At 48.5% G+C, this 13,571-nt stretch overlaps 1 long non-coding RNA gene and 1 other non-coding gene across 2 annotated transcripts; one reads left to right on the top strand and one right to left on the bottom strand.

The window, feature by feature from the left end:
• Nucleotides 1-970: 970 nt before the first annotated feature.
• On the bottom strand, nucleotides 971-3,877 carry LOC110292298. The gene is made up of 3 exons (XR_002377706.2): nucleotides 3,178-3,877; nucleotides 1,553-1,718; nucleotides 971-1,086 (listed from the first exon to the last, which is right to left on the bottom strand). It is a non-coding gene; the product is annotated as an uncharacterized LOC110292298 (long non-coding RNA).
• A 7,848-nt stretch (nucleotides 3,878-11,725) lies between these two features.
• Nucleotides 11,726-11,916, top strand: LOC115031051. Its single transcript, XR_003836626.1, has one exon. It is a non-coding gene; the product is annotated as a U2 spliceosomal RNA (small nuclear RNA).
• The last annotated feature ends 1,655 nt before the right edge of the window (nucleotides 11,917-13,571 follow it).

The raw sequence follows: 13,571 nt of genomic DNA, 5'->3' as shown, positions 1-13,571 counted from the left end.
CACACACACACACACACACACACACACTTCTTCTCTGCTTTCTGTGGCTGAGTAATGTCTCTTCTTTGGGAAATCCAAGGTTGTGTTTGGTTTTGTTTGATGCAGGGTCTTGTATGTCCCAGGCTGGCACTGAACACATTGTTTGGCCAAGAATGACCATGAACATCTGCTCTTCCTGACTCTACCTCCTAAGTCCTGGGCTATAGCACTCTGCCCAGCTTGTTACATGGGTGCTGTATTACATGGCAAGTACTTTATTGAGCTGCCATGTCCTCAGCTCTGCTTGTTCATCTTAAACATCACAGGAATATCCACCCTGTCCTTGGCCTTTAGAAAACGGGCTGCCATTTTCCTAAGCTGCCCTGGCCGTGGACAGAACAGATGAGTGTTCCTCGTGTTATCTAAGACCTCTGAGGGCTGAAGCTCAGATGGGGAGCAGTCGGGTGCTGTGCTTGCCAGGGAAGGAGGATCTTGATGCCCCTCTGTATCCAGCAGTAATCTAAACGCACGCAATGAATCAAGAGAGGTTGGCCTCGGCACCCAGAGCTTCCATTGGTCTGTTCTTAACGTAGTCATCTAGCGTCTGCGTTAAACTTATTTATTCCCTAATGCTGGATGATGGATTAAAAGATGTGTAGAAAATCCTTCTACAAGAGATAAGATATTGCAGGCTGCTACAACACCCTCGGCTCTTTTTATGCGCTCTCTCTCTCTCTCTCTCTCTCTCTCTCTCTCTCTCTGTTTTGCTTACTTTTCACTACAGAGCTCAGGGCGCCCACACCATATATCCTGATTAGTTTGTGGAAATTACTAAAGGGTTGTTTTTTAAGCCTATCATTGACACATTTAATTCATTAGGAACCAAATCCACAAGCAAATTCCGGCTGCCATAAAACACGGTTAATCCGGGGAACCGCAATAAAAGGTGAAAAATTACGTCCCAGCAAATGTGGGATATTGCTTTTTTTTTCTATAGAGACTTTTACTGGTCTGTGGTATCCTTCTTCATAAATTTCCCTTCTGCTCAGTTCTCTCAGTAATTTAACCCTTTGTTGTTTGCAGACCGCAGAATGGCTCCATGATACTCTACAACAGGAAGAAAGTGAAGTATAGGAAAGACGGGTACTGCTGGAAGAAGAGGAAAGATGGGAAAACGACCAGAGAGGACCACATGAAGCTCAAAGTCCAGGGAGTTGAGGTAAAGGGCAAAAAAAGGCTCTCCTGTCCCCCACACGTCATTTCTGGGCCGCCACAGAGAATTCGGAATCTCTTGCAAGTGACCTGATGCCAGTCACCACTGTGTAAAGAAATCTTGTTTGCCAAGTCCCTGCTGTTGGTGTTGGCTTCTGCTCTCTTACCCCAGAGTTTCTCCTCCCTTTTCTATGCCTCCAACCATGGTCTAAGTGCTCTACTGAGGGTGTCACTGGTGTGTGGATGCGGATTGGCAAGGTGCCTGCAGGTTCCGCTTCTGTGCTTGCCATGGGTGTGTTTCTGAGTGCATGGGGGCAGGGGGCAGGTGTCAGGGAAGGCAGGTGTCATCATGAGGAAGTACCCTTGCAAGGTGCTTCAGCCAGCTGGTAATGCCCTTCAGGGCCGAGCAGTTCTTCCCGGGCTGACCAATCGTCTATCTCCGTGTGGGTGTTTCAACTTCGGCAGAGGTTAAAGATGATGTGATAGGTTGTCTGGAGAGCTCCTCCAGAGTGGGCGCAGAGAGGGATCTGCAAAGAGGGTGCAGAATGGTGAACAAACTCAGTTTGTGATTTCCTAGAGGCAACCTTGCTATGCTGTCTCTGAGGCATGGGCAGCCTTAGAGAGGGCCCTTCCCTTCAGAGCCCCCCGCCCCCGACCAGGTGGCCCATAGGACCTGCTAATAAGCCAGAACCCGCTCTTCCCCATTCCTGTTAAGCCCCACCAAAAGTCTTACTTGCCACCCCCAAAGGGATGTGGTTAACACTACCATGGGCAGGCTATCAGAAGCCTTCCATGATCGAGCTGCCATTTCAGGGAGGTCAAAGGCAGGTGTCCTCGCTGCTTCTGTCATGACGAGTGTCCAGCACATCGCGGTGACAGCGAAGACTGTGAGCCCACTTGAGTTCCGAGGGTTGCCCTTGGGCACTGACGTTTTATCGTGACACACTTTGTCATGGAGATTTTTCCCCCTATATTAATTATGTGCTTTTATGGCTGCCAAAAATAGCATCAAATGGCTTTTATTATATTACCCCGTGGAGAGAGATAACTTTCGTTTTATGTGTGTGTGCTTTTTTTTTTTAATATACCAATAAGAATTGTTTTATGGTGATGAATAAGAAAAGCCTCGGTATGAGAAACTCCAGTCCCCTCTCCTCTGCCTCGTGTGCAGTGTGGTTTAATTGACTGCATGGAACATTAATGTGCAGATTACCCGAATGTGCTGCTGGAAAGAACCATCTCCAGGATTGTGACCAGCGTCCTGCTAATACATAGATAGCATTAGCTCTTCTTGCAGGGAGCCCAGAGAGGTGGGAGGAGGGCTCTCTCTGAGGGCCCCACAATAGAAGAATAGGTAGACACAGAGAGAAAGCTTGGGTGGGGACCAAGAGAAAGGAAGCTGCTTATGCAGGGACCTAAAGAGCCTGCAGGAATTCACACTAAACCTCAGCAAGCAGCCCCCGTGCCCGGAGGCCTACGGTATATTTCATCTTTAGTAATACGTAAATCAGGAACTCCTGGTTGTAAGTAACAGCAGGGTGGAATTCGTCCTCAGCAGTAGCTGGGAAGCCTAGGGAAAAAAAAAGCCACCGCATTCATTTTCCTCCCTCTTGTTATAAATTAGAATTGTCACCGGATGGAGTGAGAATGATTTATGGCTATTTTTAGGCCATATTTATGTTGGGAGTTATTTGTGGTTTTCAGCTTTGCAGTCTACAGCCTGGTCCCTCGGATCTGGAGGAGGGGGACATATGCAAACCAGGAAGGGTCTTCTATGACCTACGGCTGGCTACGAACAGTCCTGTGGGTGCTAGGACTGAGAGGCCTCCATGACAATGCGTTGGCCAACGACACAGCCTTTGTTTCCAGCTTTTGGAGAGAGAGAAAGGCTACTTGCAGCTCTGCTTCTCGGTGGCTGGTTTTTCCCATTGCACTTGGCTTATTATCCCACTGAACCAGATATCCCATACAGGGTGCATACCGTACCTGCTTTGGTGAACCTCTGTGCTGTCTGTAGAGAAAGAGGGATGTGCGTTCACTGCCGTGGAGTCATAGGTGGCCATGTTTGCACATGACGCTCAACAGTGCGGAGAGGTGCGGAAGGCTGAGCATTAGACTAAATGTCCCCAGGAGTCCAGAATGGGCTTCGGTTACCAGAAGTGGGATGCAAAATGAATTCTTGGAAGTTGGGGACTGTTGCGAATGATTGACATCTCGTCTTCCAGTTCATGACCTAATATCACCTGCTAAGCTGAATCTATGTTATTTTACATTCTAAACGGTTCTATCACAGTCCTCTACTTAAATACTGAAGCAGGTCCCTTGACTTTTAGAAGCCTTCCGGACTTTAGGGATTATAATTACTGTTTCACTAAGTGGCCTCACACAGGGGCTCTTGGGCACATGAGTAATCCAGACCGAGAATTGCTGGGTGTGAGAATTCTAGTTTATCCAGACAATGCCAAATTGCTCGAGTGACTGTTCAAATTACATGCCTACCAGCACTGGAAATGACCACTTCCCCTGCGCCCTCTGGCACACTGGTCCTCAGAAGATAGTACTCTATGCAATTTGAATTAAGTTTGTCTCTCTTATTCATGGGAATGGGGTCCTTCTTGTTGAATTAATTGCCTCTCCATGGTTATGGAATTTTAAATAGCCAAGAAGAAGGATTTTTTTTTTTCTATATTAGCACCTGTACTTCTTCCGTGTTTCTCTGGTAGCTGGTGATCTGGAGCAGGGCTGGGAAGCTCAGTGGGCCACCTCCACCAGCTGCTGTGGTGTCATGTACAAGACTCTACGGTGTGGAGTCTGCTTGTTCTCTGTGGATTCACCAGGCAGGTCCTGTGACTAGCACCTGTGTCCCCCAAGCTCTAATCCCCCCACCCCCCAGCTACCTCCTGCTGGATGGACAGCCAAGGCTTTAGAGCCTTGAATTCTTTACTCTCCCAGCGGGCTTCCTCCATCCAAGGGCATGATAAAGACATCTGGGCCTATCGTTTAACATATCACTTGCTATAAGCCTTCCCCGAGGCCAGGAAAACTTCCAGCAAGCAGAAAGAAAGCTGGGTTCTGGCTCCTTTTGTTCTCAGGGGCTGGGGCCTCCACACATTGATTTCCTCAGCTGGGCACAGGGTGCGAGCAGCCTGCGGCTTTTGAAGCTGGCTAGCGGCTAGTTCTCTATCAGCTGTCTTGTCTGGGAGCCAAGGAGAAGCCTGTTCAGTAAGCTTCCAGGGATGACAGAAGCTGGCAGGAGGAGAGGGAAGGGAACTGAGATGTCAGCGCATCACAAAGGAGAGACCTCAGCAGGTCTGAAGCGGGTCCTGCCCCCAAGCTGACTTCTGTCTGCTGAACTGATATTACCCAGGGAAGGGGCATGAGGTTCTTCTAAAGGTCACCGTGCCTCAAGAATTCCCGTAGTCACATTCACACCTGTCAGATCCTATCATCCAGACAGCAGTTCTGGAAGATTCCTTCCCAAGTTCGTTTATGGCCCTTTTCTCTGGCCCCAGATGCTGACACGTTACTCAGTGTGTCATCTCCCCTCTCCTCGGACTTCTGGCGCATCTCATAGGCAGATTTACTATCCATTCCCCTCTTCCTCATCCCGTTGCTGCTGGGCCCCCAGAGAGACAGGAGCTGTGCCCTCAGTGCGTGGACCATCACGACTTTAGAAACCTCCTGTGAACAAGGCATACTGGCTTTGCCTGGTTCTCCTAAAAGCACGCATGCAGGACACAAGTTATCACACCTGTTTCATGGATGGAGAGGTCGGGCCATCAGAGAATGTTCTGAAGCCTCCAAGCTGGGCCTGGAGGCTGAGCATTCTTGACTTTGAGCTTAACTGCTGTTCCTGGCACTCAGTGTGACCTTAGGTTTTCAGGTCAGCTCAGCCCACGCTACTCAGCATGTATGGTCCTTCAGCCATCCACTGGGTGCTTACCACCCACTAGCATTGTGACAGATACTGAGGGATGCAGGGGTACAAAGGAGGGTGTGTGGTCTCCAGTCTCACCAGGAGACAAACATGTTTAGTGTAGCTTTTGCTACCTTGCCTAAGCTCTGGGAATAGCCCGCACTACCAGCCCCCACCCAGCTTCCCTTGAGTCCACGGATAAAAACCACAGACACACAAGCCGTTCAATTTTAACTTGCCTTTTGGCACAATTGCTGGGTGCTACTGTTTCCTGCCTGGAAAAGTGTGCCCTTATCAATACCCTTATCTCTGCACCTCTCCACCTGCCCTCAACTTTAGTTGCTCAGTCACATCTAGTCCCAGCTAAACACCCCCAACAGAGCACCTGTAGGAGTGGCCTGTGGCCACTCTATCCAAGATCTCCCTCAGAAGCATGGTGAACTAATCCCCCCCACACACACATCTCTCCTCTCCTCCCCCTCTCCCCCTCCCTCTCCCCCTCCCCCTATCCCTCTTCCTCTTCCTCTCCTCTCTTCTCCCTCTTTCCCTCTCCTCTCTTCTCCCTCTTTCCCTCTCCCCCTCCTCCTCCCCTCCCCTCCCCCTCCCCTCTCTCCTCTCCTCTCCTCTCCTCTCCTCTCCTCTCCTTGCATCTGTCTCTTGCTGTGGGAACTGAGAAGTCCCGCCTATTCCTTCCCACCCAGCAATTGGCCCATGGCTTCTTTACTGACAGATCAAGAACCAATTGGGGAACAGGACCTTAATGTCAGCACCATTAGTAGGGTTTTGATGGTCACTGGGAGAATCCCAAGGCCCTGTGTGAAAGGTGTAGGCAACACTGAAGTCAGACTCAGTGTGAGGGCAGCAGCCTAGGTGGAGGGGAAGCAGCCCGGGAAGCTGCTCAGGTCATGGATAAAGGCTGGGAAATGCCTGGTAGTGACAGAGTCTGTGAGAAACAGTTTTTGGAGCTGTCCTCAGCAAGTGACTGCATTGGTGGCATTTTTCCCAGCCCTGGAGAAACTGGTTACTTGATTCCTGGCTGCGCCTGGATTATTGTGTGGGCCCTTTCATGGGTAGCTTTAAATAGCTGCTTTCTCTCCCCAGATAAAGAATCAATGACAGACAGAAGCACAATTCTATGAACTGGGGGAAACCAAAGAGTTTATTGGGGTTACTGGCAGAGAAAGGGTGAGGAGTTGCTTAAATGAGTCCAGGTGTCCCCAAAGTGGCCCCAGCACCAGGAAGTCACGGACGATTGGCTTTCTCACATCAGTCCAGCTGTAGCCCCGTCTTTGGTTAACCTCCCATAATCCATGCTCTGTGGTGCTCCCAAGTCCATGCAGCCACATTTTTCTCGAAGGAGAGGGTCAACCCCTCCTATGAAGTAACTTCAGCAGGCCCGATCTTAAGGGTGACTTACGAATAGTCTCAGCTGCTCTGATGCCCTGACGCTGGCTGTTATGCTGGCACGATAGCATCCTACAGCAGGGCCCTCCACTCTGATTTTAAGATCCCCCTTGCCCTTTGGGGGTCAGTGAATGGGCCTGGTATTGAGGCTGGACCCTGCCCTGCTGTTTATAGAATCCATCATTCTGTGATGAAAGGAGGTCCTTGGCCTGGACCATGCCCAGGGTAGAAATGCCAGTCCGTTCCCTCTGACTGTCATTTCGGATGTGAACATTTTGCTGAGCTGTCTGCTGCCTGGAAAGAACCCAGTGTCTCTCACTTCTCCATCAACTGCCTTAAAGCTAGAAGGCCAGCGTGGGCTGTAATGAGGTTACATCTGGGGACTCGTCCTCATTAGAATGATGTTCTTTATTTGAGCACTTAGGCCACATATTAAAAAATGAAGGAAAAAAAAAAGGCACCTCTTTTGAAAGTGGAAACGATATTGTAGTTACTGCATTAGGGATTAACAGGGTATGAAATAGCTGCCTCGTGGCAGAGCCAGATCACTTCAGCTCCGTTCCCAGCCATAAGATAAATAGGTGTCTTGCTTGCAGATGATGGGAAATGCTTGCAGTAGCCAGCCTCAAACAGGTCTGGTGTCCAAATCAAGTCTGGGAAACTGCAGTAAATAGAGAGGGAGAACCCAGGTTAATGAAACAAGGGAGCTACAGAGCCTCTGAGGGGCCAGCAGCCTGCTTGCCACCACCCTGTACATTTGATAGATACACAGTTTCTGTTTTCAGTTAAAGGCTTGTGTTGGGTCCATGTTATTTCTTCTAGAGTCACCTCGCACTGACAGCATCCCTCACACAGACCATGTTTCTTCCTGTGTCATGGCCACATGACTTTTGAGTCTTGTAGGGTTCCAGCCCTGACTGGGGAGGTGTTGCCCAAGGACTTCGCTCATGCCTTTTTGAGGGGAGTGCTGTCTTTGATGTATCAGTGTGACTAGCACATAGATGGTTGAACATTTTATATCTCCTATGCTGTAAAGTGTCTGTCTGGTGTCTAGACAGTGGGTGACATCAGTGTGTTAGGTGTGGAAGAAGATGAGGTTGTCACACTTGATGATGTGTAGAGATGACACCGATTGTTTCAATATGACATGGCCATCGAGCCCCAATGTGCTTCCTGTTTCTCTGTTCTCTAAGGCTTGAGATTACAGATGTTCATTGCCGTGCCTGTTTTTGTTTTTTGTTTTTTTTTTTTTTATGTGGGTCTTGGAGATCTGAACGTGGGCCCTCATGCCTACATAGGACAGCTTATCTTATTTGCAAAATTATATTTTACTATTTTCAATCGTGTGCACATGTGTGGGTTTGCACACGTGAGTTCAGCGCCCTTGGAAAGCAGGGCAATAGATCTCCTAGAGCTGGAGTTAGAGGTGTTTGTGAGCTGCAATACATAGGTGCTGGAAACCAAACTCTGGTCTTCTGGGAGAGTAACAGGTAGTTTTAGCCACAGGGTCCTCTCTCTGGCAGCTTATTATCCGGGTGTTACAATGCCCGGCAACCTTACCTTTCCCTTCCTAGGGTCTGAGAACCTTTGTGGCCATCACCTTGCCTGGGCTTCATTTACCCTGGCTACCCTATGCTGTTGGTATTTAATTTCAGTTCCTTGCATAGCTAAAACTTGGAAGTGGGTCGTGGGAGGTGTAGGGAGATGATAGAAGAGGAGAGGAGAGGAAGAAAAAGGGAGAGGAGGAGAAAAGGATGGACGACTCCATGCACAGTTAAGGGCTGGGGAGATGAGGTAGCTCAGTTTGTACAATGCTTGCTGTGCATGTGCGAGGACCTGCGTCTGGATCCTCAATACTCACGCAAAAGCTAGGAGACGCAGCATGCATTTGTGGCCCAGTGTTGGGAGTGGGATGGGCAGAGAGGCAGGTTCCTGAAGCTCACCGGCCAGCCAGTGTAGCTGAGTCAATGAGCTCCAGGCTCAACAAGACCCACCCTGTCTCAAAAGGAAGAGGGAGAGGACACCTGGTGTCAACCTCTGACTTCCACATTTCTCTGTCAAGTGCATCTCAAATATTTGTCAGGGCATATTTATTATAAAGTGGCACCTGCTGTGTTTAGAACTCATATTGTATTGGCTGCTCTGTACCCGGTCTGTCTTCAGCTACAATTAGTTTTCTTTGTGTCTTTGCAGTCTGGAACTAGTCTGTTTCTGTAACATCCTTCTTGGAATATAATCAGAGCCTTAAGTGAGGTGGACGCTTCCTGGGGGAGGCAGCTCAGCAGACCATCAACTTGAGCTTCTGAGCTTATATTTAATTTTTATCCTAACGTTTCCTAAATGTGCAGGCACGTTAGCGCACAAGCCCATGAGTGGGAGGTTTAGCAGATCCAACGGTAGCCACAGAAACCCCTGAGCACCACTATCAAACTCACCAAGGGCCCTTTTCCGACTGAACCACTACATAGAGCTCAGCAGGAGAGCTACCCACGTACTTGTAACTGCCCATCACAGAGACAGTGATACATACTTGCGTCTTGGTGGGCGATCAGATGTAGACGTAGTTGTTTCTAGGGTGGAGAATGCCCCTAGCCCTCACTTGACTGAATGGCAAACAGTCTTGTGTCTTCACAATCTTACCATTCCCATCAAACTTACCCCCACCCTTTGGGATATGTCCCTGTGGGCAGCTCCATGCCCTGTGTGTGATCTGCTGCGGGGGAGGGGGAAGGGAGGGCGCCACCAATGCTCTCGAGACAGGAGAGGGAACAGGGAAAGCTCTATAGAGTGTTCAGGCCACAGGCTCTTCGGGTGCTTCCAGCACCTCTGCCACAGCTGTGGAGGAACAGAGGGATGGGGAAGGGTTTTGCAGCATCCCATGGGAGTGGGTAGAAGGAAGAGCTACTGATGAACCAACAATGGGGAGTAGCCATTCCTCTGGTTGCTAAGGTTGAGGTTGCTTGGGTGCCACTGGCTAGCCTCTGTGTTCTGTCTGGGTGCATGTGTGCTTTTAAGTGTTGTCTCCACCTCATCTGTCTCCCTGGAAAGCAAGGATGGTAGGTAGGAAGTAGATGGCTTCATAGGAGAACTGTTGTGCCTTCAGGGTTTTTCTCCTGGATGTTAGCTAGCTTTCCATTTCTATGTCTCTGTTCCAATCCTGGGGAAGGGCAGTTGCCTTCCGGGTGTAGCCAAGGGATCATAGTCTACTCTGGCTAAACTTAGAGACAGTGCAGAAATCCCGGAGTTCACTGTGTCTCATCCGGCTGCTCACAGGTGGTCTGTAGACCACAAGGTCCATGTCACCCAAGGAGACTCACAGCCTATCTGTTCTGCCCCAAGCGGCCTTGGTTAATGGATCCTCCTATGTGACTCACAAATCCCTCTGTATGCAAGTTACCCCCAAGTGTGTCATCTTGCTGTTAGCAGGGTCCTACACTGGCTGCTCTTGCAAAGAGCTCACTCCAGCTTTGGTGGTGCACGGCCACCAGTAACTCCAGCCCCAAGGGAGCCAGTGCCCCTAGTCCCCTCAGTTAGTACCAGGCACACACAGGATGCATGTGCATACAAAAAGGCAAAACACTCATATGCAGAAAAGAAAAAGTAAGTCAGTCTAAAAAGATCTTTTTTTTTGAATGGGTTTTGTTCTGTCTTAAGGAAAAAGTCAAAAGGGGAATTTCACAAGTCGGTGTGGCAATTTGTTGCTTCACTACCAGCACTTAAATAAAAAATCTAACTAAATTCTCTGATGATGTGGCTGAGTCTGCCATTACTCAGTCGCCCTTGGTAGTACAGGAGAAGAATACCAATTTTCTGAAGCAGAAGATGCCAGCTGTCTCTGACCCACAGCCTTCTGGGGACACAGCCCTGTCCTTATCTCCTCTGACGAGGAGCCCTATGTGTCTCTTCTGCACACTGGCCCAGCTCTGGCCGTGACACTGTATATACATTTAGGACCTACCTAAATATTGTTTGAACAAATCTTGAGTTGGTGGAAGTTCTCTTGTAAAGGTCCAAGTAGAAAATATTTTTAAAAATCTGGTTTGTTTTATGTGTGTGGTGTATGCATGTGTACATGTGCAAGAGTATGTGCACATACGCCTGTGTCCATGTGTGTGGATGCCAGAGGTCAGGATCAGATGTCTTCCTTAGTCCCTAGCCACAGTAATCTTTGAGACTGAGCTAGCTGGCCAGTAAGCCCCACAGTCTCTGACTTCTGCCTTCCCCATGGTGTTGGGGACAAAAGCATGCACCATCCAGCTTTTCGCATGGGTGCTGGAGATCTGATCCAGGTCCTCCAGTTTCTATGGCAACATTATATGAACTGAGACATCGTCCCAGCCCTAGACAGAGAATATTTTGGGGTCTGCAATTAGCCAGTCTGTCGGAACAATTCAACTCTACCTTTCGTGTAAACAACCACAGATGATGCCCCAGGAGTGGGTGGGGCTTGTTTTGACGAACCTTTATTTATAAAGATGCACTGTGGGCTGGATTTGGACTTGAGTGCTATCTGCTCATCCCTGTTTTGGATTGTGATTGTTTCTAGAAGGGGTAAGGTACTATGAGAGATGGCCAGAGTTGGGGCGTGGGGGGGGGTATTGTCAGGATGCAAGAAACCCTTTGAAGCCTGAAATTTAAGCCCTGCTGTGTCCCCATACCCATGCTTGCAGCCAGACACTCTCTGTGATGTGTGTGTGTGTGCTGTGAGCAGGATGTGTTCATGTATGTGATTGTGGACATGCACAGAGCATGTATAGAAGTCTTCATCGTCAACCTAATTTGAGGGAGGGTAGTTGGTTGCTCAGTGGATTAAATATATTTGTGTGTGTGTGTGTGTGTGTGTAAATACAATCTCCATCTCTAATGTGTATGCCAGAGTGGCTTGCCAGAGAGTTTGTAGGGATTCCCCTGTCTCCACCTCAATCTCGCCATATGTACAGTGGGACCATAGGTGCACAGGACTATGCTTGGCTTTTGTTTGGGTTCCGGGAGTTTGAACTCAAGTCCCACACTTGCATGGCTTACTCCTTGTGCTATCTCCCCAGCCCCTAGTTAAACACTTCGACTCATGATGTAACAGGGAAGTTGGAACATATTCATTGTCTTTCTTTCTGGTAGCAAAAGGTCCTCGTGGCATAGGCTTTATTTATCTCACACTAAGTTGTCTCCAGCCTGAGAGTCAGGCAGTAAAGGTCTCTTGAAAAAGACACCTTGATCGCTTCTCGGCCTTTTGGCTAAGATCAGGTGTAGTATCTGTTCTTATCAGTTTAATATCTGATACGTCCTCTATCCGAGGACGATATATTAAATGGATTTTTGGAAGTAGGAGTTGGAATAGGAGCTTGCTCCGTCCACTCCACGCATCGACCTGGTATTGCAGTACCTCCAGGAACGGTGCACCCCCTCTGGGGAATAAAAAAAAGAAAGAAAGAAAGAAAGAAAAAGACACCTTGAAAGTAGGGTTCCACAGACACCAGGCTTGTTCCTTGAACCCAGGTTCCACTGTGGAGTGTCGCAGGAGCCCCAGGTAAACCTCAGTGATGTGAGTGTGCCCCAGTGCACGGGGACGGCCCTGCAGAACTGGGTGGGTTAAAGAACCACATTCTCCTGGAGATAGAAAGATGCAGCGTGGGATGTCGTACAGTCCCTCCATAGAGTGGCGACCATGGAGAGGTGCAGATGTAACCTGTCCCCTGCTTAAGTATTTACACAACAGCGTGAGGAAATGACAAAGGGTCCTTTATTCTTCCCTGCCACGACTTATGTGCAGTTTATGATGGATGCGAGATGCAGATGTTTATTACAAAAGCACAAGAAGCGTCGACTCCTCGCGCGAATTGATTATTTAGAATTTATTTTATTAAATATTTTAGGTGGTACGCAATAAACCAAACCTCTGAGGGCGTGACGCTTAATGATTCATGAACCTTCGGTGGTGATGGGGAAATCAAAGATCAGACATTGCCATTTCAGAAGAATACAGATTATTATGAGACCTGGAATGGGTCTCTTGAGACGCTTCCTTAAGGGAACATAGGTATCAATAATTTCTTCTCTACGCAGGACTCCTAATGCTTCACTTACGGAAACATAAATTCCACGGCGAGTGGCTGTGGGGTTTCCCTCCCTCTAGTCCCTCGCATCCTTCATGAAGACGACGATCCCTCATCCTTTTGTTGGTGGTTCTAGTTCACAGCGGCATGTCATGGTAGTTTGCTCCTGTCTAACTTTTCTTTTGCATCTTGTGTGCAATTGTGTGAACTTGCACGTGCCATAGTCAGGGCCACTGTAGCTGTCAGCTTTCGCCTTCCACCTTGTCTGGGACAGTCCCTTTTGCATACAGCATCCTAGCTGGACCTTAAACTCTGAATGATTCTCTTGTCTCTACTTTCCGTCTGGCCGTAAGAGTGCTGGGATTATAAGCATGTGCCATCATGTCTGGGTTTGAAGTGGGTTCTAGAGATTTAAACTTAAATCATCATGATTGCATGGTGGCTGCTTTACAACCCAGCCACCTCTCCTGCCACTCTTTAACTTACAGCCTAAAGATTCCCCGCCCAGGTTGGCCTTCAGCTCTGGAGGAGTATGTGGGGATCAGGTTAGTGTGTGAACCTATGTCCCCTTTGTTTGGAATGTCATGAACGTTCATTGAATTCTTGAAGGGCCCATGAGCACGATTAGATCTCCAGTAGAAACAAGGTTGTAGGGCATTGCCCCTGAAGCCAGTGGGGCAGCAGAACTCATCATACACAAAGTCTAGGCTGAGGTCAGGGAGGGGTGCTCTGTCCACACGTTCTATGGGCTGCATGAGTTACTTTCTGTTGCTCCTGAGTGAGGTAACACAATCACAAAGGAACTCAAATGATATGTACTCACTGATAAGTGAGTGGATAGTAGCCCAGAAACTTAGTATAGCGAGATATAAGATACAATTTGCAAAACACATGAAACTGAAGAAGAACGAAGACCAAAGTGTGGACACTTTGCTCCTTCTTAGAATTGGAAACAATCACCCATGGAAGGAGTTACAGAGACAAAGTTTGGAGCTGAGACAAAAGGA

Source organism: Mus caroli, chromosome 4 (assembly GCF_900094665.2).
Source record: "Mus caroli chromosome 4, CAROLI_EIJ_v1.1, whole genome shotgun sequence".
Lineage (NCBI taxonomy): Eukaryota > Metazoa > Chordata > Mammalia > Rodentia > Muridae > Mus > Mus caroli.
This window is presented reverse-complemented; position numbering and strand designations above follow the sequence as displayed.